Genomic DNA, 25632 nt, shown 5'->3' on the forward strand with positions numbered 1-25632 from the left:
GCGGATAGACAATGGTAATTAAAATGTGAACAGAATACTGAGTGTGTGTAAATTAAAATGAAAAAACATATATATATGTTACTGAGTTCCTATGTCTAAATTACTTTGTATAAAATATTTAGTGAATAAAACTCACTTCTACCTCTGGCTTTAAATCGCAATGAAAAATGAGAGAAATTAATAGATTAGTGTTGTCTAATAGCCTTCATCAGTTTTCACCTGCAGAATAAATTTCATGTACTCTGGTGCAAAAGCATTTGAGATAAGAGGAAAAGGTTCAGGGGTGTTTGTAGACTGATCGTACAGTAGCTGTGGCTCACCTGTTTCTTTGCAGCGTGAAGCATCAGAATTTAGAAAAATGGGCAGGAGATCACCGTGGAAGAAGAAAGCCATTATAAAGCCATTTACCAGACAGCTCCCTGTACAGTAATGAACGGTGTTCAGCTGAAGAGCTCATTCTCGGAGGAGGCCTGCATTTACCACTTCCATTGAGGCCAGTGGAAAAACAAAGGATTACCCAAGATACAGCAGAGACAGGCTTCATTTCATGGCACAGTGTGTCTTGTCTACAATGCCAACTCTTCCTTCCAAAATCAAATAAAAGATTGCTGTCACTGCAGCTTGAAAGAGGGAGTTAATGTCACATGATAATGTATAGTATGTGCTAAATTAAGTGGAAATAATTACTTTTCATCCAGAAGCACGAAAACTGTCAAATTGAGTTCCAGTGTAGGCGTGTGCAGTGGTTTCTACTGCTGTATCACAGCAAAAATGTAGAAATCCTAACTTGTCTAGGGACTTGATTCCCGCTATCCGTCAATATTTGTCCAAATGTTTGGTGATTCTACATGGAGAGTTTGGCAGTTTTTCCTAATTTGTGTTGACCACATAAAGAGGGGATCTGTTCATTAATTACTTTGCCTCTGAGTTCCCACAATGCTAAGTTAAACAAAGCTGTTTTAGCGCATCAGTCATTTCAGTCTAAGTTCTTTCTTGTCATCTTCATACTTTTTAAGAAACAAAAAATGCAACTATTATTTTCACAAGAAAATGTAACAAATATGAACAGTTCAAAAAATGTATGCAAATATAGTATTTGAACAACCCATCCAACTCAAAACTAGTAATGCACTAGACATGACAATTACAATTCAATAAAATTATATCCCACAAAGAACTGATAACTAAGAGGACTCACTGTCTCATCTGAGAGTCCATGTCTTCTCCAAATTGAACCATAACAGAGTATGAAAGTCACACTTGATTTTCCTGCTGTTGTATGACCTTTCATCCTGACATTTAGTAGATGTCTTTACATTAACATGTTTCTAACTTTATTAAAAATTTAATTATACAAAAAAACAAGGATATACTTAAAAATGTCATTTTAATTAAACTGCCTCTTTGTACAATGGGTGTAATAATTCAGTGCCTGAATTTCAAGTGGAGAAATATTTTCCCTTAATAGTGCTGACATATTTTTCAGCACATTCTTTGTAATAAAATCTGAAATGTTTGTGACAAAGTTTTGGATAAGCACACACTATAGCGATTTCATCTTTCAATTTTCCTCTTTTTCTCGAGTAATAGTTTACATAATTTCAGCAGGTATATTTTGCCATCTGTCAAGCAGGAAGTTTGTCCAGGCAGTACAGCCATAATCCTTAAAACACACCAATTATTTCCATCCTCTCTTGTCTCCAACACATCCTAATATTTTCCACCAGCTCTTGGTGAGGATCCCATCTGTGGAAGATGCGGGGGTGTCCGCACACTCAATTCATTGCTTCTTTCCACTGTCAGCTTGAAAGCCTACAGCAACTATTGCCTTCATTTCCATTCCCTTCATTTCCATTTCAATCTCTTGCTCAACCTCACAGTTTCTTTTGTCTGCTTCCTTCAGACACGGTGGCATGATTGATGCTACAAGCATCGGAGTTCTACAACAATTGGGTTTTATATGCGAATACGAAGAATTGTACATAATAATTGGCTCATAACGAGATTTTCAGCTTGACCGACTTGACCAGGAACGAACTGATCAGACCATTCGCGCTCTATTTTCTCTTCTCTTCTTTTTTAGTAAAACACCTCATCAGTCCGATAGGTCTTTTTTCCTTTCTTCAAAAGAATATTGCTTTCCCTTAGTAAAGATACTCAGTGTTATCTGAGTTATAATGTCTGTGGAGAAAAAAGTTAACTAAAAGAAAACATGAGTTTTCTCTTTGTCTAACCTTTGCTCTGCTTACTTACAAGTGACATATACCCTTCAGTTTTCCATTAGTGCTAGAAGAGACCTTTGACTAGTTATAAAGGAAAAGGGACTAGATAAAATAAAAAAAATTAAAAACTGAGGGTAGCTGATGATTGCACTTGTACAGGAGAACATTTTATTTGTTTTGTTGTTTTATATATTACTTGAATGTTACTCTGCAAATTAATAGAAACTGAGTTTCCTTATCTAATGAAATTGAGTCATTAGAAACTCTGATTTTCCAGCTGAGGTTGAGTGTATTCAGCTGTCTATCCCTGAGACGCAACCAGAGAACTAGGCAGGCTCCCATCAGGCTACATGCCCCCATTATAATCAAAACCTGGGAGGGGTCCGACTTTCTATAGACCTTTTCTCTGGCTGTAGAGACAGAAAGTAATCAGTTCACATGATGCATGTAATGTGCAATGCAATGCATAATGCATAGGGACAGCTGTCTGTGCGTGACTGCATAGATGGTTATTTCCAAGTGATGAAGTGTATGTGGGATTCCTATAAAAGAAAGAAAAACAATGTAAACATCAGGGAAAATAAACCTAATGACAAAACTGAAGGACAAATACAGTAAAGCTGATTTATTGTATCCTGGATTTCTACAACAATGAAATAAAAGACAAAATAAATAAAATAACCACTTTTACAGTAAAAACTGTCTACTGTTGTCTACATTTAAAGTTGCACGTTAAAAGACTGTTGCATAGGTCAAAGAATGTCATTAAAAATATTGAAGCTGTCATGTTTCGTCATCGTATGAATGAAGGTAAGTCCAGCCAAGCTCAGTTCAGCAGAATTCAGAAGCTTTGTTTCTAAACTGGTACCTTACTAAGATAACAAACAGATCTTAGCTACACTGAGAAAACGCAGAGAGCTATGCAGAACAACGCAGAGGATGAACTAAGGACATAGGTGAACTTAAATATGCTGAGAAAAACACAATCAGCAAAACAAAACAGCTGCGTTAATTACACCAAGGTGGCAAGGATGAAGAGAACTATTGACAACAAAACACATCATGACAGAAGTTAAATAAAATCAATATTTAAAACCGTTTTTCCCTTGATAAAACCAACTAACAGCATCTGAGTGATCATTTTCTAAGATTGCATATTTTACCAAGATGGCCAGCAATAGGCAAGTTGTGTGTTTTATAACGTAATGAGCTCTAAGTCATTTTAATGAATGAGTTGCATTTAACCTCACCTGTCCTTTCAGAAGAGGATTGGCTGGCAAACAAATAAAAGTTCAGAAGCAACATATAAGCTCTTCCGTGGAAACTTTTATCCACTTTTTGGCTGAGTTGGGAATCACCAGTCAGTGTGCTTTCAGTTTTAGTGTTTTGCTTAGGCAGCAAAACAGTGACCCAGATCAGATACTCAACAGCTCAGTTGGTCTGACGTTTTCCACCGTTTTAGTTTTGCGGCCAGACATTCCACTTTCCTGAGTGTAGTTTTTATTAAGCATAAATCCTCCCAAAAAGTTCCTCCTTCTAGCTGTTGTTTCCAGCCGAGCTTCCAGGTCACCCCTACGCCCACGTCTTCTCCTCACAGCTCCACCAGATGAGTGGCAGCAGCAATGATCAAACACCTGGTCAAACTGTATGGCTACTAAGCTCATAATAGCAGTTACTTCTCAGTCCATCACTGCAATGAATTCTTGTAAACGGCATAATGGAAAGGCATTGTTGTGATGATGTGCTGAAAGTGGCTTGTTAGAAAGAGCAGAAGCTTCTTAAAGAGACAGAGGCGTCAAGTTGCGAAATCTAATTTATTTTAAGTTGTGTTTGTTATATATATATACCATTTTTATAACAACTGAAGGTAGCATAGTTACTTCATTGTGCTATAAAATGGGACCAAGAGCCTGGAAATATATAACACCGCCCTTTAACATTCTGTGTTAAGCATCCTTGTGTGCACTCTTTATTAAACTATCGTGTTTATAGTGTTTTACAGGAATGAGGTTCCATATCATCATTCGAGAAATATCCAAAACAAAAATCCTCTTGGCTGCACTAAAACACTGACTGAGAACAAATTATACATAAAACTTAAGTTATGTATGCTCTACATTATAATGGTGGTCATTTTGTATTATATTGAAAGAATGAAATTTTTTTTTTACAAGTTTTAAGAGATTAACAACAATCAACCCAAATGATCAAGGCAGCTAGTTTTCAAAGTTTTAGCAGTTCTTTTTTTTTCAAGGTTGTATTATGAAATGAGCAGAGCTTTTATCTTTTTTTGCAGTCTGGCTTTTTACAATGATTGCTTTGATTGTGAATTACTGATGTCAATAGAGTCTGTTTCCTCAGGCACAGGAAATGCCTCCGTGTTCACTAAAAGCATATTAAATTTATTTTTGTCATATTTATTGTATGATAAAGAAAACAGTTATAACATTTTCAAACCGTTATGTCATGCAGCAGTCTGTTCCTTTAAGGGAATCAGCAGAAATCAACAATACTGTTGACCACTTTAAAAGTGCTGTTTGTACACAATGGAAAAGTTTTTGGGATACGTAGAAGATTTGTTACCAATAAGAAGCTCGGGAAACATATTAATTATGATAAAACTGACCACTGTGAATAAAGAAATAAAATAGCAGATTTTTTTTTATTTTTTTTTTTTATCTCAACCCTAGATTTAATCAACTATTTACAGGAAAACCTCTCATTTATTTTCATACAAGATAAACTTGTAAGTTGAAAAATGCAAAAAGCCTAAAGAGTGAGCATTATGCTTTTAGCAGTGGCTTCCCAAAGTCATTTCTTTTTTTCACAAGAAAGACAAAGTGGAAACAGCTCGACTTGGTTTGTTGTTCTAACAGGCAAAGGTCCCTGTATAATTAAAACCTTGTTCTTACTACTTACAGTGGGGTGTTTGAAAGTATTGAGCTCATTTCCATTTGACATTTACCTTCATTACCCACCTCCAGCAAAATGAGATCCAGTATTACATGCAACTTGTCATGGTTCCTGGCACTGAGATCTCTCTCTCTCTCTTTCTCTTTCTCTCTTTCTATTCTCCCTCTCCACACAGTAATGTGATTGAAGTTGGTAATTCTCACATATAATTTTGTAATTATCAAAACTGATTCAGTAAAAGAGGGGAGAGAAAGTATTATTTTCCTTTTAATATTATTCATATAATATTTTTTTTTAAAACAGACAAACTAAAAAATTGAAAGTCTGGTTTGGAAGGACTCTATAAAGGCAACGTGTTTTCTTGTTTTTGTGTCCACAAAGCATCGTTATGATGAGTACTAACACCATTTGCTGGCAATTCGCTGTCTTTAATATTGCAGCTGTGCCACAAATTGTTAGTTTTATTTTCAAAAGAAAGAAACCTATAAGTGAAAAAAAATATAACAGACAGTTCTTTTATTTCTTTTCAAAGATAACCCACTTCTTTAGTAGCTTGTCAAGAAACTGAAGTTCAGACTTTCACAAAGTGAAATCAGCCCGTTTGACTGTCAATATCATCTCAAAAGTTGACACAAACTGCTAGAATGTAATATAATACAACTGGGGAAAAATGATACTGTTTGGTAGGATGAAAATACTTTGCAGAAAATGTGATGGTAATGGTTTTCAAGAGATATCCAAAACAAAGATCCTCTTGGCTGCACTAAAACTCTGACTGAGAAAATAGTGTACCTTTATCTTTATAGCGTAATAAAAGTTATATACTTTAAAAACTATTTCCACAATATTTTTGAAACCCATATTTCTTAATTATTTTCATAATCTAGAAGAAAAGTTAAATCCATAGTTAAAGAATTCAATTAGACCAGAAATATGTTTCTGGTTGCAAATAAAATATCTGAAACTGAGTGAGAGTAAATCAAGTTGAAAATAGTATCAATTGCGAAGGAAATAATATATGTTTTGAATTACATTTTGCGCTGCCCAAAAAAAGTCCCCACCTGGATTTAACAAAACAAACAAGAGTAACAAATCAATTCTTTAGAAAGAGATTAACATTATTATGTATAATTATTGTAGTCACATTAATAATTATAAAGAGGTTGCTAAAACTAACATGTTTGCTAAGTACTGTATATAATTGTGATCTAAAATCAGTTAAATATTTTGTTAATCACGTCCATTGGTAAAAATCAAGCAAATTTCCAAAGACACACCATGAGAAAAGAGTGGGAATTCATTGGGACTCCTACTTGCATTCTGGATCTTACAGAAGCTATGTCGCTTTGGATAAGTGCAATCAAAACTTTGACACAAATATTTTGGGTTGACTTAAAGTTGAGTCTCAAACAACAAGCAAACATTTGAGCTTTAAAGTTTAGAGTCTGCATGTTGGAACAAAAACAATAACATAAGATAAGATACATCTTTATTGTCATTGTCACAAGGACAACGAAATTCAAAGGGTGCCATCAGTCGGTGCACATGCCCAAAAACAAAAAAATAACTGTCTCACAATTCACACACAACGCAAGAATCAACAAACAACTGGCAACCCCCCCCCCCCAAAAAAACATACAAATGCTGAAAATGTTTAATTACTTGTGACATATTTATTGTTTCTGTGGCTTACTCAATTCCAAGTAAATTTGTATAAAATGCTTGTGTTCCTCAAAAAATCACTCTCACTTGACAGTGAATTTGCCTTTATCAATGTATTGACTATTATTCATCTGTCTTCTAATTATTCCAGGATAATTGTTTGTAGTTATGTAATCGTAAAAAAAAAAAAAAAAGAAAAAGAAAAAGTCTAAATGATTTTTTTTTTTGCAAACAAGAACACATCCTCTGGAAGAAAAGCAGCGACTGACTTAGTTTTTTATAATTCAAGACGAATGACGCAGCCATGAAATGGTAATGACCCATCTTCTTCTGCAAAGAGAGACAACTGTTGAGGCCAAGGCGTGACATTAATGGGAGAGAAAAGGAAAAGGCTGATGTGCATGAGAGTAGAAAGCCACATTCAGTCATTTCTCATGGGTATTTGTGAATGTGTGGTCATAATGATGACATAAACGACAATGAAGGATTCCTGTTGGGAGGAGCAGGAAACTGCTTTATGTTGTCATTCAGGGAACGTTGCTCTAATTTCTTCAGGGATCACAGCTGCTGTGGGGTGATGCTGAGAGATGCAGAGTGACAGTGAGTAAGCAACTAATTAGTCATCTTCTCATAAAGACTGCTTAATAAGTTTTTTTATATATCTTTCTCTACATATATTTATGCCTGTAATTTTGTGTTGTTGCTATATCTGTAATAATGCTATGGTTAAGTGCTTCATGGTTTCTGCTAAGCTTCTTCTGCACTGTGGTCACAATTCCCACATACCTGATGGTGCATTAGTTATTTACAACCAAAGTTTAATTACTACTCTTCCTACCCCAAGACACAAAAATAGAGAAAAACACAAAACTGTAATTACAAAATTAACTTTTGTAATTAAATATTAGTGGAATTCAAAGCTGGCATCAGAGACATTAATATATCTACATATCATTGTGCATAACTCAAAATGGCTAAAATGTTGATCAATACTTTTTTGAAACACGTGGGTAATAAATGTAACTTTTTCCCATCCTTGGATTTAATAATCAGGGTGGCAGATTGCAATGAAGAAAGGTTGCCTTAAAATTGGATCAGATGAAGAATATTCAAATAGAATCAAGACTTTCTGGCAATGCAAAAAAATTAAACTTGCTAAATATTTTATTAAATCATTGCTGCTATGATGGAAATGAGTCACCTTTGTAAATATCGGAAGAATAAAAAGATGGTGAATGTGTACTTTAAATTAATTCTGTGCAATGATCCACACTGAAAACATTTTGCAGATGCACCGACATAAGCGTAGTGCCTACCTGAAAGTTTGCACCGCAGAAGTTGTGGCCCAGATGCAATAGAAAAAGAAAACAATCATAAAAAGATAATTACATAAATGAATATATAGTTCATATAAACACAAAGATAGACAAAAAGACATACAAGAATAAAACAAAAAGAACTTCAACAAAAAGAAACAAACAAAAAAACAGTTGTGTAGATACTGTACATTCCCAATGAACCACTCCAGCATATCAGGAGTAGTTCTTTAATAGTGATATTAAAACATTCTTAAGAAAATCTATAGGTTGTAATATTATAATAAACGTGTGATCAAAGCATGCAATTGCTGAATGTTCTCAAATTAACATATAAACTTGATGTCAAAATCCTTTTGCTTGTTAACCTGAATGCATAAAGAGTTTCAAATAGAAGCCAACAGCAAGGCAGCAAACAAAATAATTTGTTTATTTTTTGATCTTTTCAATCCTGCATCTGGCTGGTTGCACGCACCATATGTCATCACTACTATACTATCAGTCTCTTTCATTCTAGCAACAAAGACAAAAAACATGATCGTTAACTGCCATTTTTGTAGGTGTTAAATACCATTTTATCATTTCATTCAGACCCTATTGATATATCTGTTTTAAATTTCTGAAATTGCTTTCTTTTTAGATGATACCACAATTTGCTGGTATTTTTCTATTGTGTTCCTTGTTTTTAATTAACGTATTCTCATTTATTCTCTTATTCTTCTAGATTGCGTTTTTTAAAATTACTTTGTGAATTAATGTTGTTCAAATAAATTTACTTTGCATGCTTTCTTACGATATCAGTAAGCTCTTCCCCACACAGACTGTTGAAATATTATGAAAAATGGGTTAGCATGCATTAGAGATACACCGGTTCTGTGATCACTGCCTCTGATGCACATCAGTAGATCGACTTCCTCCCACATTTCTTATTTTAAATAAATCTAACAGAATTAAAGGTTCTTATGAAAACTCAAGTTTCCAAACACAAATTTGCCTTAAACTAAACAAAGCTAAACACAACAAAAGCTAAATATGGATTTTCTTGAAGGCCTTCTTCTTCATAATAACATTTATTTTAGTTTAATTGTGAATGCAGATTATCAATCTGTTGACATACAGTATGTCTTCAGGTTTATAATTTAAATGCTTGTTTTTCCAACATGGAAGTGAACAGCTTACCAAGCTACTGAGAGGCTGTTCTAACAGACCTTTAATGCACTGTCTACTTTCTTAGTTAACATTTTTACAACAGGTACAGCAGACTGAACTATTAAAAGAAATGAACATTATGACTTATCAAAAATCAATGGCAGAAAATTGCTTTCATTATTGTGAAGCTTCTCTTGCATATGCAAGTCAACGAAACATTTTTGACATTTTGTTGCTGTTCAGTTTCTTTATTACATTTAGTCTCTAGAGCATTTCAAAAATTTAAAGGCCAGAAAGAGCTGAAATGTAATTCTTTAATGTTGTTTAGTGTCAAGAGAAGTGGAGTTTTGATGACTACACTGAGCCCTCTGTGAAAACTGAGGATGAAGAATCTGCATCTTCACATCCCAGACGAACCTCTTCTCTTTCTAGTGGATGAGGACGGCGAACTGCAGGAGGGTGATGGACTCCCAGCATGTGAAAGGTCTGACCTCGTGGAGGGGGTGTCAAGAAAATCCGAGCTCATCCCACTTCCCCATGCTGGAGATTTTAGTTTAACAGTAATAATAAATAAAGTTATCTTTAAAATGAATCACTCAAGTGACATCAAGGCCCAGCAGTAGACTTAAGTGTCAATAAAGTTAGTGTCAGGATCTGTGTTTTTCTGTGTTTATTTAGAGTTTTCTGTGTCCTTGAGTCTCTTCATTGTCCTGTCCTCCTCTTGATTGTTCCCAGGTGTGTCTCGTTTCTGTGATTACCCGCCCATGTATTTAACTCCACCTGTGTTCCTTGTTCCTCGTCGGGTCCTTGTCGTTGTATGTCGTTGTCAATGTCTAGTCGTCGTGTCCATCTGCCTGCTGCTCGTTGTTTGGACTGTGTTCCCGTCATTAAAATCATCATTTTCATTTCTACCTGGGTCTCAAGCGTCTGCCTCACCACCTCACACCGCACCGCTTCATGACAGTTAGTTTAACAGTAATAATAAATAAAGTTATCTTTATAATGAATCACTCAAGTGACATCAAGGCCCAACAGTAGACTTAAGTGTCAATAAAATAAATCTAGTTGTGTGTGTTGTTTTTGTCTCATGCAAACTTTGCTTTAATTCTACTTTTTTCTATCTAATCATAAGAAATCATAGTCAGTCAGAGAGAGTCATTAAACAGGAAAAGCAGGTTTCCTGGAAAAAGAGGAAGTTTCCAGCCTGCAGATTTATAAAAATAGCTGAGACTATTCCTTAGTTTAAAGGTAAAGTTTTAAAGAATGAAATCTAAACATTATTAGTAATTGGATAAGATTCAAAGTAAAATACTTATATGAATATTGGTTTACTTGTAATAATACTTACACTTATATTTGTGGGAACTACAAGAAAAACAAGTAACTGTAACTTTAGTAGTAAATAATTAGAATCATGTATTATTCTTGGTTTCTTTTCAGAAAAACATCTGTAATAACTCACATTAAGATCATAATAAGAGTAACTAATAAGTTATGGTTATAAAATCATAAATGAATGATAGATCAGAGAAGCTGAAGAAAATAAATGTGATATAAGTTATGGTTATAAAATTATAAATGAATGTTAAATCAGAGAAGCTAAAGAAAATAAATGTGATATAAATGTGATTTTGACATTGAACTTGAAATGGTGTAAAAGGTTGTAAAACTGCAATTAAACATCACTGATATGTTGGAGGTAGATGGTAGGTGAAAGGTGACAGGAAGGGAAAAAGGGGAACTAACAGGAGAGCAGAGATGATCAGCAGCTTATATGGAAACAGGAGGTTGAGCAGCCCTGAGACATTGGCACAGACATCATGACATGATGTCTCTTAAGACAGTGATGGATATGAGATCATCTGTCTAAGCAGACAGCAGGCGCACCAGGGGGGTGGATAAACCCTATAAAAGGTGGGTGCAAAAGAGGAACCTTTCGTTGGATCCTCCGGGCAGCTTCAAGCCAAGATCGAGATGGACAAAGAACTCTGCAGCTGAAGAAGAGCCGGAGCCACGGAGTCGAAGACTGTCCTGCTCATGGAGACCAACCCGTCAGGCCCACAATCTGTGGCTTCGAATCGCACTTCTCTCATCGGCTGGGTTCTGACCCCAAAGACAAAGATGAAGACAAAGACAAGGAAGAAGAACTGGTGCCTTTTTTCCTGCCAGCACCAAGTCCTGTGTGACCTCACCATCCATGCGGAGAAGAAGTTCATCGGACCTACAGAGATCCCTGCCTTCGTCGATCAACTTCCTCCTCCTGCTGCCGCACCTTCTTCGTCGTCGTGCCAGGTCTGGGGTTCGAGGCGCCAAACTCCGTCCGTCTCGCTCTAAGGTTCCTTTTTTAGTTCTCAGTGTCAGCAGTAGGGAAAGATAGACTAGATGATTGATTTTACTTATTTGATTATTTCTGCTACTGAATTAAGCTGTACTGACCCTTGCAAAAATGCCTTACTAATAAAATATTTAGCATAAAGAAAATCTAAAGATGTTGTGGACATTCAGTTAATGAGTCACCTTAAAGTTCTTTGATGGTTGTAAAATAGCTATGATGTTTGATTCTGGAGAGGAAAAAGTGGAAAATGTTTTTAGGTTGCTGGTAGCCCATATTTAAAACATCATCCTTGGGACTCGCCCGAGTTACTAAAACCTACCTGGTTCAATAACAAATGCAAGTTGTAAAATAGAGAACGAGCGACCGTTAACAGGTGTGCTCTGTGAAACTAGTTGGCTGTAGGCTGCTCAGTCTGGCTAATTCACAGGGGGAAGAAGGGTGGGACACCTGGATGTAGGCCGTCAGATAACCAGGCGAATCGTTTCTCGAAACCAGCTTAAACAGAGTTTACTTCAGTTCTGGACAGGGTAAATCCCAGCAGATTTAGGAAACTCAACGGACCCGTTAGACGGAGAGCTGGTAGCACATCTCCCCTCTCAGAAGAGGAAGTACGAGAGTGAGAGAGTAGAGACAGAAAGGAGGGGGGGGGTGTTGCGCAACAACATTAGAAAAGCACAGCAACTTCCAAACATTAAAACAATGGCAGGCACAAAAATGGATGCGCTAATGGCGCTTAAAAGCCAAATTTCAAGGTCAAAGTGACAGATTATCTTCCAGCATGTTGCTATGTTACACAGCTAAAAGCAAAGCTGAAAAAAATGTAGGTCAAAACTAAATGATAATGATGTACAAAACTGCTAATGTGCTTAATGTGTGCAGCAGATAGGAAACCTTTTTTGTATGTGGTTTGTTGCCTCTCTGTTGCGTTCAAACATATAAGTTGATATCTTCTTACTGTGGCACTCTTTTCAAGTCATTGATTTTCTACACCAGCTCAGTCCGTGCAGTGTCACATATGTGTCACATATTTGTCTTGTGACTAGAAGTCAATGAGCAGCAGGCAGGGTACACCCTAACTAGGTTGCCTATCCACCACAGTGAAACGCAGAGCCAATCACATTAGATTCAAGCTGCAAAATGCACTTGGAAATCCATCTAATATGTATTTTTGTCAGAGGACAATGGACGGAAAAATCATGCAAACTTCAAAAGGAAAGTCCCTGACTGGGATTCTTGCTGTAAGGTGATGGTTCTGTCATAAGGTGCGGGTGTAGGTGGTGAGGCAGACGCTGTAGACCCAGGATGCAGTGAGAAATTATGGTTTTAATGATGAATGTCCAGCAATATGCAGTACAATAATGTCCAGAATTCCGGGCAGCACGGCCGAGTGGAAGCCAGGGCTCAACGCCGGTAGCAACCGGTTACTCAAATGGACAAGACGACGGACTGGATACACAAACGACAGACGCCACAATGAGACGAGGACCCGACAAAGACACAGACACACAGGTGACACTAAATACACAGGAGGTAATTACGGGGACGAGAAACACCTGGGGACAATCAAGGGGAAGACAGGACAACATGGAAACTCAGAAACACAGAAACTCGAAATAAATACACAGGAAAAACACGGAACATGACAGGTACCGTCATACAAGCTTTTCTGGTGTCACTCTTAAAACAGCTGCAAATGGATAATGTTTGTTGTGTTTACCTCCATGTATACAGAGCACATCTGTTTAAAAAACAGGTTTAATTCCATTGCAAACCTGCTCAGTGGCAGACAAGAGAAATATACATTGAATAAGTATAGTCTACCCACATGAGTTTTTGTAAAAGCACGGTCAAAATAGTTCATTTAATATTGATCTTCTCAACCAGCTTTCCTATGTTAAAACAAAAGAAAAGACACAGTGAAAAGTATATTTATAGTGTTTTTGTAGCTGTCAGCAGTCCATTAGAAAATTGATAAACCAAGTTTATGACTTTTATGATATATTACAATTTTAGGATCCCGGATGGCACCTTTCAAGAGGCTAAATATGGCTTTAAGGCTAAAAGCAACAGCGTTTGCTATTTCAGGCTGTTACATAACAAAAGATAAACTGTGGTATAATATTTGATTTTCAATGCTGCACTTTAAAAATCTGTGGGACCACACAGAGATAAAAGGGTTGTGATCAATAATCCTCAGTCAGTCTTGCTGATCATTATTCTCTGTGGGTTTTTCTTGTTAGTTTTCTTTTGCTACAAAAATCAATGCATGTATCTTGAGAAAATGAAGAGTGTAAGCACAGGGTATCTTACCCTTATGTAAAATTAAAAGTAGACAAGATGAAGTCATGTCTGAGGTGAAGTCTTCAGACGGAAGCATGTATAACCTTGGAACTAGGAAAAACACTGGTACAGAGGTGGAGGCTTACTCCGTAAAAAAAAAAAAAAGTCAGTAAGCAACGGAGGACAGGTGTTTGAATGAGAGGGAGACAGGTGGAACAGTAGTGAAACTGCAAAGTACAGATGGTGGATGAGTTCAAGTGCCTGCGGTCAACCATTTTAAGCAACAAACGGTACACAAGAGTAATGAAAAGAGTGCAGGTTTACTGGATGGAGATGTGTGTCCTGGATGATATGTGAAAGAAGGACAGCTGCAAGAGAGAAAGGTAGGTTTTACAAAATTGGATGTGAAACTGGCTTTAGTGCACTGACTCAAAGAAAGGAAGTGTAGATGTGATAGTATGATTTTTTTAAGTTTCCTTTTGGCAGTTTTTAATAAAAAAGCTCAGCAGTGGTGGTGAAAAAGAAAACCTGACCTTGAGCTTGTTGATTTTTATGAAGCAGACTGGTTGTTATGGAGATCTTGCGATTCACAGAGATTATGGAGAGGCACCAGTCTCTTGTAGTTAAAAGTCGTTTTGGCTTTTTTTTATTATAAGTCTAAATCTGGGCCTCTGTTGTCAAAATTGATAGGCGTAAGAAATAGGATAATTAGCTGGGCTCAAACTCAGGATTTTTCAGGTATAAACACTGTTATACAATCATATATTGCTCAAGACTTTCAAGTGAGCATGGTTTTATTGCTTTGACACAGAATTATTGGCTTTTCTTCAGGCATGGTCGCTTAATTTGGGGAGGTGGGACATCAACTTAAGAAAAAAACCCAAAATGCTTGCTGCTTGGCAATTTATTTGCAGTTTAATGGTAAATTTGAAGGTTTAGAGCAGTACAGGTCAGTGACCACATACAGTTGACTTTGTAATTTAAGGCCTTGAAATTATGTCCTGTCTCTTTAAGAAGCTCCTACTCTTTCCTGGACTCCTCCTTTAGCATGTCATCACGTTCCTCCATTATGTCATTTACATCTATTCTTAGGAGCATTGGACTGAGAAGTAGTTTGTAAGACGAGCTGAGTTGACTCCCAGTTCCACCAGGTGTTTGCAAATTGCTGCTGCCGCTAGTCTAGAGGAGTTGAATGAGCAGTCACGGAGAATGGCGGCTCAGTGAGGTGGAAGATCTGCTAGGAGACCGTAGCTGGAGCAACATTGTGGAAATAGACAGCGTTTTGTGAGAACAAAACTCTCAAATGGTTGCCACAGGAGATTAAAGGATTTCTCAAACTTGCTTGAAAGAATCAAAGCAACACTCCAGGTATGTTTCTGATGGAGGAATAACATGACATAAAACTCAAAAAAGTCGATTTGATATTATCTCTCAGAGCGAAGGAGAATTTGTATGATCATTCCTACATAATATAGCCTGTCTACAAACAAATAAACACATAAACAAAAACAACTGCATGAGTCATTTGTGCAGATTTTTTTCCCTTTATTTCTACTTTTGTTTTTACTTCTTTGTGTTCTCAGTTTTCAGCTTCATACACCTGCAAGTCATCATCAGTCACACTTCTCAGTATTTATGGTTTTTATCCACTTAGCCAGTTTTCACTCACATGTCCAGAGAAACCTTCTAGGGTTTTCAGGTCATTTTTTCTTCTGTCAAGGTATTATTATTTTTTATTGCATATTTTGTCCTTCATCTAAAGTCTTACATTTTGGATCGCTGTAATCACATAAGGTGTATTTGGACACATAATGAAAACAACTTCTCACATCTGTTAGATTTATGTACCGGTACTCCTTCTGACGGCTGTTGACCAAAGATTTAGCAGGGATGTATTGAAACATGTCACAGCACTGCACATACACCCCGACACACACACACGCACGCACCTGCAGATGTACAATTAAACCAGCCATTGCTTAATATGGCTCTTCTCCACATTTGCCAGCATGCAGGTCCCAGGTTTCTGCTCTTGGCACAGTGTTCACCTACTGATTCCACTAAGGAGCAGTCTTACAATCAATGAAGTCAACAAAATGTTACAATGGCACACTTTCAAAGAAGTTAACGTTGCATGGTGTCTGATGAAAAGGTTTTGTTTTGTGGAAAAGGCAACGTGATCACAAAGAATATGATGACACAGCTCCTCTGTGCTATTCCAGGCTTCTGGTCAGGTTAGTCTTGTGTTGTTTTGATTGTTGTTTTTTCCTATTTGCAGAAAACTGAACAACACATATTAGCAAAAATACATTTAACTGGTTCAGTTTCTTATCATTTGAACTAATAATATGTGTTTCTCGTTCTTCTGTAAATATTTAAAAAGTAATTACAGGGCGTTGGGTGGCTCGACCTGCACCATATGCAGAGCCATGACTTTCACGTACGACTCAACGTGGAAGTCATGGGTTCAATTCCCAGTTTTGAGTCATTTGCTGCATGTCCTTCTCTTCCCTCTCCTCCCAATTTTTCCTAATCACTGTTCAATAAAGCCCAACAGAGATCAAAAATATCTTTAAAAAAAATAAAAAATTGGAATAAAAATGTTATTACATTTTTAAAGTGACTGAATGATTTAAATACTTTCAGATTATTTTGTGGTAATCTGGTAACAGATTAGAATTAGTTTCTAGATTTGTTACAAAATCTGAATGGTTAGACCTGAGTGAACAGGAGAGGTAAATCTGCCATGCAGAGTCTATATCGTTTATTGAATAATTGTAATGATAAATGCATTTGGTCTGTAACCAGGCAGTTCATTAGAAACAGAGCATTACAACTGCACTACAAAACTACATTGCTTTTCAACTTGAAGAACTTTTTGTGCCAATCTTTACATCTGATGCTGCTGTTACACCTGAACTTCCTCATTGCTAGATTATAAAGGCTATTCTATTCTATTCTATTCTATTCTATTCTATTTTCTGCAAGTACTGTAATCAGCCACATTCTTGTGTCAGCAATTTTTACATTTGTAAAACAAATTAAATGTGGGCAAAATTTATGGTCAAATTAATTAACTATAGTCTATATGCCAGATAATGCAGTGAAAAAATTAAATTAGTTCAATGGACATTTTAGATAAAATTGTAAATTATTGTTTAAAGTCAGAAAGCAGTCCTTCAAGTCCTCTGCAAACTAAACTAATTCTGTATTTTAAAAAGTTCAGTGACCTCTGCTATAAACACAGCTTTCCTCTGGTATAATATTTATTTTCTGTTCAAACTTTTAGTGAGTTTATATGACGCCTTCTTAATGCAATTTACAATGTGAAGGATGTATTCTCTGGCATCTCTTTGGAGCTTCAAATTTCACTAAAAGGCAAAGATCAGTAGTTTTAATGTTACTGTATGCACATGACATGTGGGAAAAAAAGTGCAAAACTGAAATTTGTTGTTTTACGAAATGCTTCAGGGCAGTATTAAAACCTATGAACCGGTGTTGTTCAGGTCCATTATGTTCAGTGCTGTTTTGAATTACATCCACTTTTAAAACTTTAGCTTAAGGACCTAATACACCACATGGCAACCCAAGTCAATACAGCCGACATCCAACACAAAACTATCATCTCAGATATGTTTGAGGTGTGATAAATTATGGATTAAAACAGAGTACATCTTCAACCTAAATGTACTTTGACATTTAAATATATTAGGATTGTGTTGAGTCATTGCACATATGTAACATTGTCTTTGTTGTTCCAGCAATTTCAGCACATCATTAATAAGAGCAACGCCCACTTTAGACCAGCATACTCTATTTCTACATGACTTCCACAATTTAAAAAATAAAAATAACAGTGTATTAACGCACAATGACCCTTGTGTCTGGAGTTATTATCTTTGGCATGTTAAAACGTTCCCTCCTTTGGAAATTCCAAAACAAATCTAACCATTACTTCATTGCAAAACACCCAAACATTGGGATTAAATCCTGGTCCATCAACCTTTGATAACTCACTTCAACCATTATGTTTTCTCCAGTCTGTTCTTTTTAAGTGTGACACAATTATTACTTGATGTGTGAGAAGTTTTAAAGCCATCTAAAGGTCAAAGACATATGGTAAGAATGTCAAAAATATTCCTTGATAGTCTTTGCAAAGCCACATAATGACATGCAGAATGGTGGGCTGTTGCTGCTTTATGACTGTGTTGTAGCTAAGCAGGGGGTGTAATTGGCTCAGTAATTTTTAGGTGGGTGGCACCTTTTTAAATGACATGCTTGAACATGTTACAATATTTTTTTTCCAACAGAACATTATGAGGCAAAAAACTGAGCAGCCAGAGACCTTTTTTTTTTTTTTATCAAAATTGATTAGAGGGCCTTAGTATTTTGACCAATCTGATCCCGATTTGGATAATATAATTGATTAAATTCAGTTTTCCTTTCATTTCTTACTCATAATTGTTTTTGGAGTTTTGTTTAAACTATGATGTCAACAGTTTGCAGCAGTTCCCTATGACAACATCTACTTGCTCTGTTTGGAAATATTTACCACAAAATTACAGTGGTAGATTACAGATGAGTCAAGTTGATTTACTATTACAGAAAGAAAAATAATAAACATCCAGATTAGATGTGTTATTACATTTTGTTTTATTTTGTGTAACTTGGAACAAAAACATTCACCAAATTTGTCTTAAAAGTTTCCCGTTTACATAAGGTGTCGTATAAAACTCATCAGAGCCTATATTGCTATTCTAGGACAGAGTTTGCAGCGTGGCAGTCATTTAAAATCCATTATTCTGTTAACATTCTCTAATACATTTAAACAGTTCCATGAATAAATCTCTGGAAAACTAATTGGAAGTCACACTCTATGTCCCTTGGAGAGACCCCTTTGGCTAAAGCACAAGAAAAGGTGTGTCAGTGGTTTAGTGCTTCAGTAGGCAAGCAGGTTTGTCGTTTCATCCATGTTTCAACCTATCAACAGAACGGTGAAGAGATTCAATACATCTTACACTTTGCTGTTTGATAAAGAAGTGCACATAAACCCAACTAAACATTAGCAATTGTGCCCTGTCTCTGTGATGCGTTAAATGTTTATTCCTCATATCATTTATCTGTCCTTTTTAAGGTAGAGTGGGAAAGGAGAAATACAAGAACAACAGTATTTTATGAAGGTATCACATAGCTGATAATCAGCTGATGGTGTTGAAGCTTTACCATCTTGGTTTTGGGTGCAAGTTTTCTAATGTCATTAATTTATGTTCATCCATGTATGCAACTTAGCATTTAGTAGAGTGGAGTACTTTCAACTTATTGCAGTGTAAGATTATTTTCCGCTTCGATGGGATCAATCAGCAAAGTCATTATTTCCTATTAGCATCAAAAGTTTTAGGGTTAATGCAAAAACTAAGCTTTGTTACATCAGTTCCTGTAATTTAGTCCATTTAAAATGTGCAAAAAGCTGTTTTAATGTAGTTCCTTAAAACATTACAAAGAAACTGACATGTGCCTGTTTTCTAATGTCTTAAATGCGATTTGTTATTTATTTGAATGAGTATTAAAAATAAAAAAAAGACGAGAGTATTTTTGAAATTAAATCTTTTTTATGTATATTTAATATTGTTTCAACATACTCTATTATTCATTTTACTTTTGTTAGACCTTTAGTTGTATGTCTTTAATTTTTATGTCTTTCTTTCTTTCTTTTTCTTGCTGTAACACTAATTATCCTTTGGGGAGACAAATAAAACTGAATCTGAATTTATTAACATGTTGGTTTAGTTCATGAAAAATAAATATTTCAGTTCAGTTAAGGTTAATTGCATGGTGGGTAAAACTGATTTATATTTAAAATAACTATAAATCAACCAAGATGTTTGTACAATGAACAATGTAAATGTTTATATTAATATTTGATTTAATATCAAAATGTATTTATATGTAGCCTTTTTAATCACTGGAAGAATCTTTGTCTGTGCTAAAGCAGTAAAGCCTTTCATAAAATTGCTGAGCAGAAATTTCCATGTTCCAACTGGTATCTTCATGATTTATCTGTTGTGATTTGGGACTTAACTATTATTTACATTCATACATCAGTCCTCTCATCTTCCAAAATAACTTGTTAGATCTTCGTACATGACATCTACAAAGATTTAACGCAAGATAAATGCTATTTATCTTGCGTTAAATATCATTCTAATTGAGTCATTCCACAAAATTTGCAACATGCTATCTACCATCAGATTTAGATTTCTTTGTCCTCTTTCCTGTAATCTCAGAGTTAAATAGTGCTAATATTATTATTGTCACGTTCCTAACATAACAACCCCAATCATTTTTGCCAAAAGTGATTTTGGTGGGAAAAAAAAAAAAATTCCCATCTCTTTTTTGCTGATAGATTGCTAAGGGAAAAAAGTCGTTTTTAGCAACAACAAAAAAATGACTTAGGTCATTATTTTAGAAAAGTGCTGACATGATAATCCAATATACTAATGCCAAATTTATTTTCTCAGTTTTAATTTTTAATAAACATCACCCTAGTTATGACAGAAATCCTTACATGTGGTCTATGTGGCTGAGAGAATAAACTTTAAAATACTTTGGTTAGTTTATGAATAATTGCTAGCTTAGCATCAAAATACATTAATGATCTGTTGTTGTACCAAAGTTCTAGACCAGTGGGATCTTTTGGTTCAGGACTACTTAGCATCTCCATTAAACTTTTTATCTGTAATTATGCTTCTGTTTTTATTGTCTATATTATAACATAATGGAGCAAGTACTATTGCTCCAATCGTTCACATGAAATAAAAGTTGATTTTTAAATAATAAATTTTATGTTCCAGAACATCTAAAGCTTCTCTCTCCTCTCCTCTAATGTTTTGACCTTTGATCAAGTCTTTTATTTTCATCTATCAGAAAAAAATGTCACACCAAAATAAAATAAGTAAAATAAAATGTAACTTTTATTGTTTTTTCTCTGTGTTAAAAAAACACTTTTGTTCAGAGAGTAGAAAAATGTTTCTACTTACTATGGCGGATGAGTCCGATCTTTCCAAGTAGATCTTTGCCCATTAGAACATAGACCACCAGATAAAAGGTTTTCATTTAAATGTAAATCAGAGGCGCAACAAATCTATTATTGCTATTTCGAGAGCGACTGCACTCTTTGACTTTTATGCCACATTTTTCCTCTAATTCTCCAGCAGGATGTTTTCTCTACTCCTTTTCTGACCAAGGATCTGGCAGTGCCTAAAAGCATCAGTGAAATCAAATTATAGTTGAAAGATGCTGAAAAATGCTTGGAGGACTGAACAACTTAAAATTCATATTTTGTAACAAGCACATTTCTAGTTGAAGAAAAGAATCTTATTAATGAGCTTTGGCTCATCTGCTTTTGGGCCTTTAAAATGTGTCCGAATGGGAAGTCCCATTCTGACCCTCTGCACATCTCAATAGATTTTGTTAGTGTCTGGTTCTGGAGACTATTTGTTTGTCGGCTCCTGTATGAGATTATCTCAAATTCAATGTTACAGTCTCATATTTATTTATTTATTTATTTATTTATTCAAGACAAATGCTCTGTCTTTAAAGTTACCAAAAGTTTTTGGTGCCCGATATCTTGACATGATATATGCTTAAAAACATATGCCTTCACCAAAACACCTAGAAAACCTTTCATTCACTGTTTCACAACCTTCTACAGTCAATCGGCTGAAGTCAGCACTGTTATAAAAAAGTGTCCAGTAATTTTAAAACTGTTTTAACAAATTCTAACTTTTTAATGCTAAATAATTGGATGAATACGAATAAGACCTCTGATAATATTGTTTGTTTATCAGGCCCCGCAGTACTCATCACAAGATGGTTGCTGGTTTTAATGAAGAGCCTTTCAATGGGGAAACTGCACTTTCTCCATGTACATGTATGTGTCTCCTATCTTCCTCACACAGAAAGAAAAAACATGCATGTTATGTTAATTGGGATCTTTTAAGTGCATCTGCATAGGGTTGTCTCTGTGGAGAGGTCACCCAAAATCTCTATGAATGAGAACAGAAAAAGCATATATATATATGCAGTATATATATACATATATATTTTTTTAGATATTATTTAGACTTAAAAGATGCTTTTGTGCTTAAAATGAAATTGAAGAGCAATACATATAATGGTTTAGAAGCTATCCCCTCTAATTGTTGAAACATAATTAATATTCTGTGTTAATAATTAAAAGCATCAGTGCCTTCCTAATTATATGCTAATGTCTTTGCAGTGTGCATTCATGAACTGCTCTTTAAGCCATCCCAGATAAAGTAATGGTGTTTACAGTTAACACACTGTTGAGAAAGTGTGTTAACTGTACTTTCTCTATATTACAATTGTGAAAAATAACAGTGTGTCAGCTTTACCCTGCGTTGGCCTTTCAACCTCTCTAAGGTCTATTAGTATCTTGTCCATAGGCCAGTGGTATGGGCACCTGCACTCCCATGCACACAGAGAGAAGGTCTTTTACACATATCCTCCTATCGTTTTCCTGAAGAAATAAACCAACATTTAAAATGGGGAACAGAAAAATGTAACAAATAAAATAGTTGCAATAACCTGTTTACATATGCGTGTACATCCTCAAATTAATTGTTAGTTTAATTTCCGTATTCAATCTCCCTTAGTCCACACCTGTCCTCAGCTTTAGAGAATTTATTTTATAATTGTATTAACCTTTATTTAACCAGGTAAAAACCCATCCAAGTTAACAGTAGGTCTATTTTACAAGGGTGATCTGGCCAAGAGGTCAAGTTTCAGACACACAGATCAGTCATCATCAATCTACAGTCAGGATATTTCACTGACACAACTAGACTCTACAACTAGATTAAAACATGTTATAAGACAAACAAACAAGCAGAAAAGCTCTAATGTGCCGTGCATAAACAAGTAATGCCAAAGAATGATATGTAATTGTAACGGCAGATTTTCTGATGTGTGGTAGCTTGTGTGTTTCAAACAAAAGCAGTGAAAGAAAGCCATATGGGCTGAGCTTCTCATGGGTCATACCATTATAGACCTACCCTTGAGATATGAACTAAACTTTCTGTCAAGGTGCATAAAATCCATCCATTCCAAGTCTTTTGATAGTTTGACCAAAAAACTTCAACTACAAAGCTAAAGGAAATAGACATTTTAATATTCATTATCACCACAAATCCAAGTATCCATCCAAATTAATAGTAAAATGATTTCATCAAAATAAAATGATAGATTTTGTTTTTGTAGCCTAGATAAAGTTCAGAACTCAACCTGACAGAAATACAGTATATGGGATCACCTCTAGAGGCATGTGGACAAGACATGTCCTGACAATCTGAAAGATTTGAAACTTTTTTGCAAAGCAAGATGGAAGAAAATATCAATTTGAAGGAGACTGGGAGACTTCTAGCAGTGCTGAAATAAAATCAAAAAGTGGCTTCCCAAAATATCAGTTTGGGTGACCACTCTTACTTTTGCTTATTCACATTGTTTTATTCTAACACATTTGTTATTTTTTAACAGAATTGGACAGGATATAGAGGTTTTGAAATGACATAATTATGCTCTATTTCTTATCTCACATAAACTGGTATTTTAACAGTGTGTGAACTTTTTTGTGTCTACTGTAAATACATGTGCAAAACCTGGAAGGGATTAAGAAGGTACAGAAAATGGATTCATTTGAGCTTTTTTATTCGTTGCAGATTTTCTGTGCACTTTTTTCAACCACTGAGTGATGTCTTGGAGGGCAAGAAACGACGCCTAAGTCTTCAAAATCACTTATAGGTTTGTCAAAGTCAATTTAATCTATTGAAAGGATGACATACAGAGAGCACATTGATCGACATCTCTGCAGGGTTCACTCTTTGTAGTCAGTAACTTAGAGCAAAGCCAAGAAATTTGAAAACATTCTCAGGACAAATGGTAAATACCTGTTTTGCTCTTCTTTCAAAATTGCATTTTGTAAATGTTTGACGGTGTGTTACAGATGCAATGAATTATGCATTGCAACAGTGATTTGTTTAGTTAACAGAACTCTTTCACCTTATGGCTAATTTTATGAATTCTTTGCATAAATACTGATGAATAATGGGAGAGTTAAAAATAGTTAAACCATGTCAACATCCTCTTACTACTGAACAAATGTTAGCTTTGCCCTAAATAAGAAATGTCTTGTGAAGTATTCAGGAGGCCAAAGTGGTAAAGTTCTTCTAAGCTGTCAAACTAACAAGCTCCTTAAACCTACAAGACAAAACACAGCTGAATTTCCCCTGCAACATAATACACCTGAACACTTATGATGTCAAACTTGCGACTTGTACAGTGTTGTGCAAGTCCAACAGGAAGCAGAGGCCATTGATGAAATGTAATCCCTGGATCTGAAGGTGTCATCTGGCTCCACGCGCTTCGGCAGCAGACACGTAGACGGCCCATGGCGTTAGGGTCGTACTGTAAAAGATGTCCGGCAGACACATTGGCAGCAAGAGAGACACAAATCGATTCCCATTGAGATAGCATGGAGTGCCTTAGTGGAGGATGGCCTCTTTAGCAAAGCTCTTATTAATTAATAGTGTCTCAGGAGGGGATCACAAGATCCTATTCCTGCTTCTTCATCACAGCACAGCAGCTAATGATATCTGAGGGAGCTCTCCAGTGCTACACACTTCCAGCCTGCCTTGCATGTGATCATTACAGCAGCTTTTGCAACATTAGAACCGCATCCTCCTCACTGTGTCATATGATGAGGCCCGTGTTATGCTTTCCTATTCATGCCAGGAGACAAGGGATGGAATATTTCAGTCAGTTTATATGTCACAGATCTCAAGCACTAATCACCGCATCCATTCACACAGAATGGATATAACTTGTTGTCACCAGCACAAACTCTCAGTAGCAGTACATAATTATATGAAATAAGCAAAAATGTCATAATAGGAGCCAACACTACAACATCTCCATGTGTTGTTCTTTAAAATCAGAATAATAAAACTCTTTAATTAAGTCAAGTAGCCAAATACAATGGATTGATGAATGCATTGTCATTATGTTGATACATGAAAGCACTGATCACAATCCAATAACATTAACATTAGATCTGCTTACAAGTTTTAGTTACGCTCTACAAATTCTTGCTAGAGAACCCAAATGTTATTCATCTTATAATGTACACATTTTTGCCTCTGGATCATTAGAAATTATTTAAAAAGTTTGGTCGCCACCTTCCCCCCCGCCCCCAACAGTCGGAACAAAGACAGATGTTTATCTAGCAGTTTATATGGGGAGGGCAGAAACACAGAAACATATCGCAGCTTTATCTCTGATTGATGTGATCATACTAGGGCGGCGTTTCCCAATTCCGATCCTCAGGCCTCCCTGCCCTGCATGTTTTAGGTGTTTCCCTTCTGCTACACACCTGGATTGAATATATGGGTGATCAACAGGTTTCTGCAGCACTTGATGGTCATGCAATCATTTGAATCAGCTGCTCTGGAATAGAGGCACATCTAAAACATGCAGAGCAGGGAGGCCTGAGGACCGGAATTGGGAAACGCTGTACTAGGCCACTGTAAGTGTCCAGTAAAGTCTGTGTGCTGTTAGTGATGACTCTGCTCTTTCCTGTTTTATTGTTGTGAAGAAGATGTTCTAAGAGATAAAATAAGTTGTAGCTACGTTTTAACTAAATACTGTAAAGCTACACATCGTGAAACTTTTTGTCATCATG

At 35.8% G+C, this 25632-nt stretch overlaps 1 long non-coding RNA gene across 1 annotated transcript; it reads right to left on the reverse strand.

Moving 5' to 3' along the window:
• Window positions 1–14773: 14773 nt before the first annotated feature.
• Window positions 14774–25242, reverse strand: LOC114142605 (uncharacterized). The gene is made up of 3 exons (XR_003595069.1): window positions 22292–25242; window positions 16268–16413; window positions 14774–16159 (listed from the first exon to the last, which is right to left on the reverse strand). It is a non-coding gene; the product is annotated as an uncharacterized LOC114142605 (long non-coding RNA).
• Window positions 25243–25632: the final 390 nt, after the last annotated feature.

The sequence above is a fragment of the Xiphophorus couchianus genome, chromosome 4 (genome assembly GCF_001444195.1).
Source record: "Xiphophorus couchianus chromosome 4, X_couchianus-1.0, whole genome shotgun sequence".
NCBI lineage: Eukaryota > Metazoa > Chordata > Actinopteri > Cyprinodontiformes > Poeciliidae > Xiphophorus > Xiphophorus couchianus.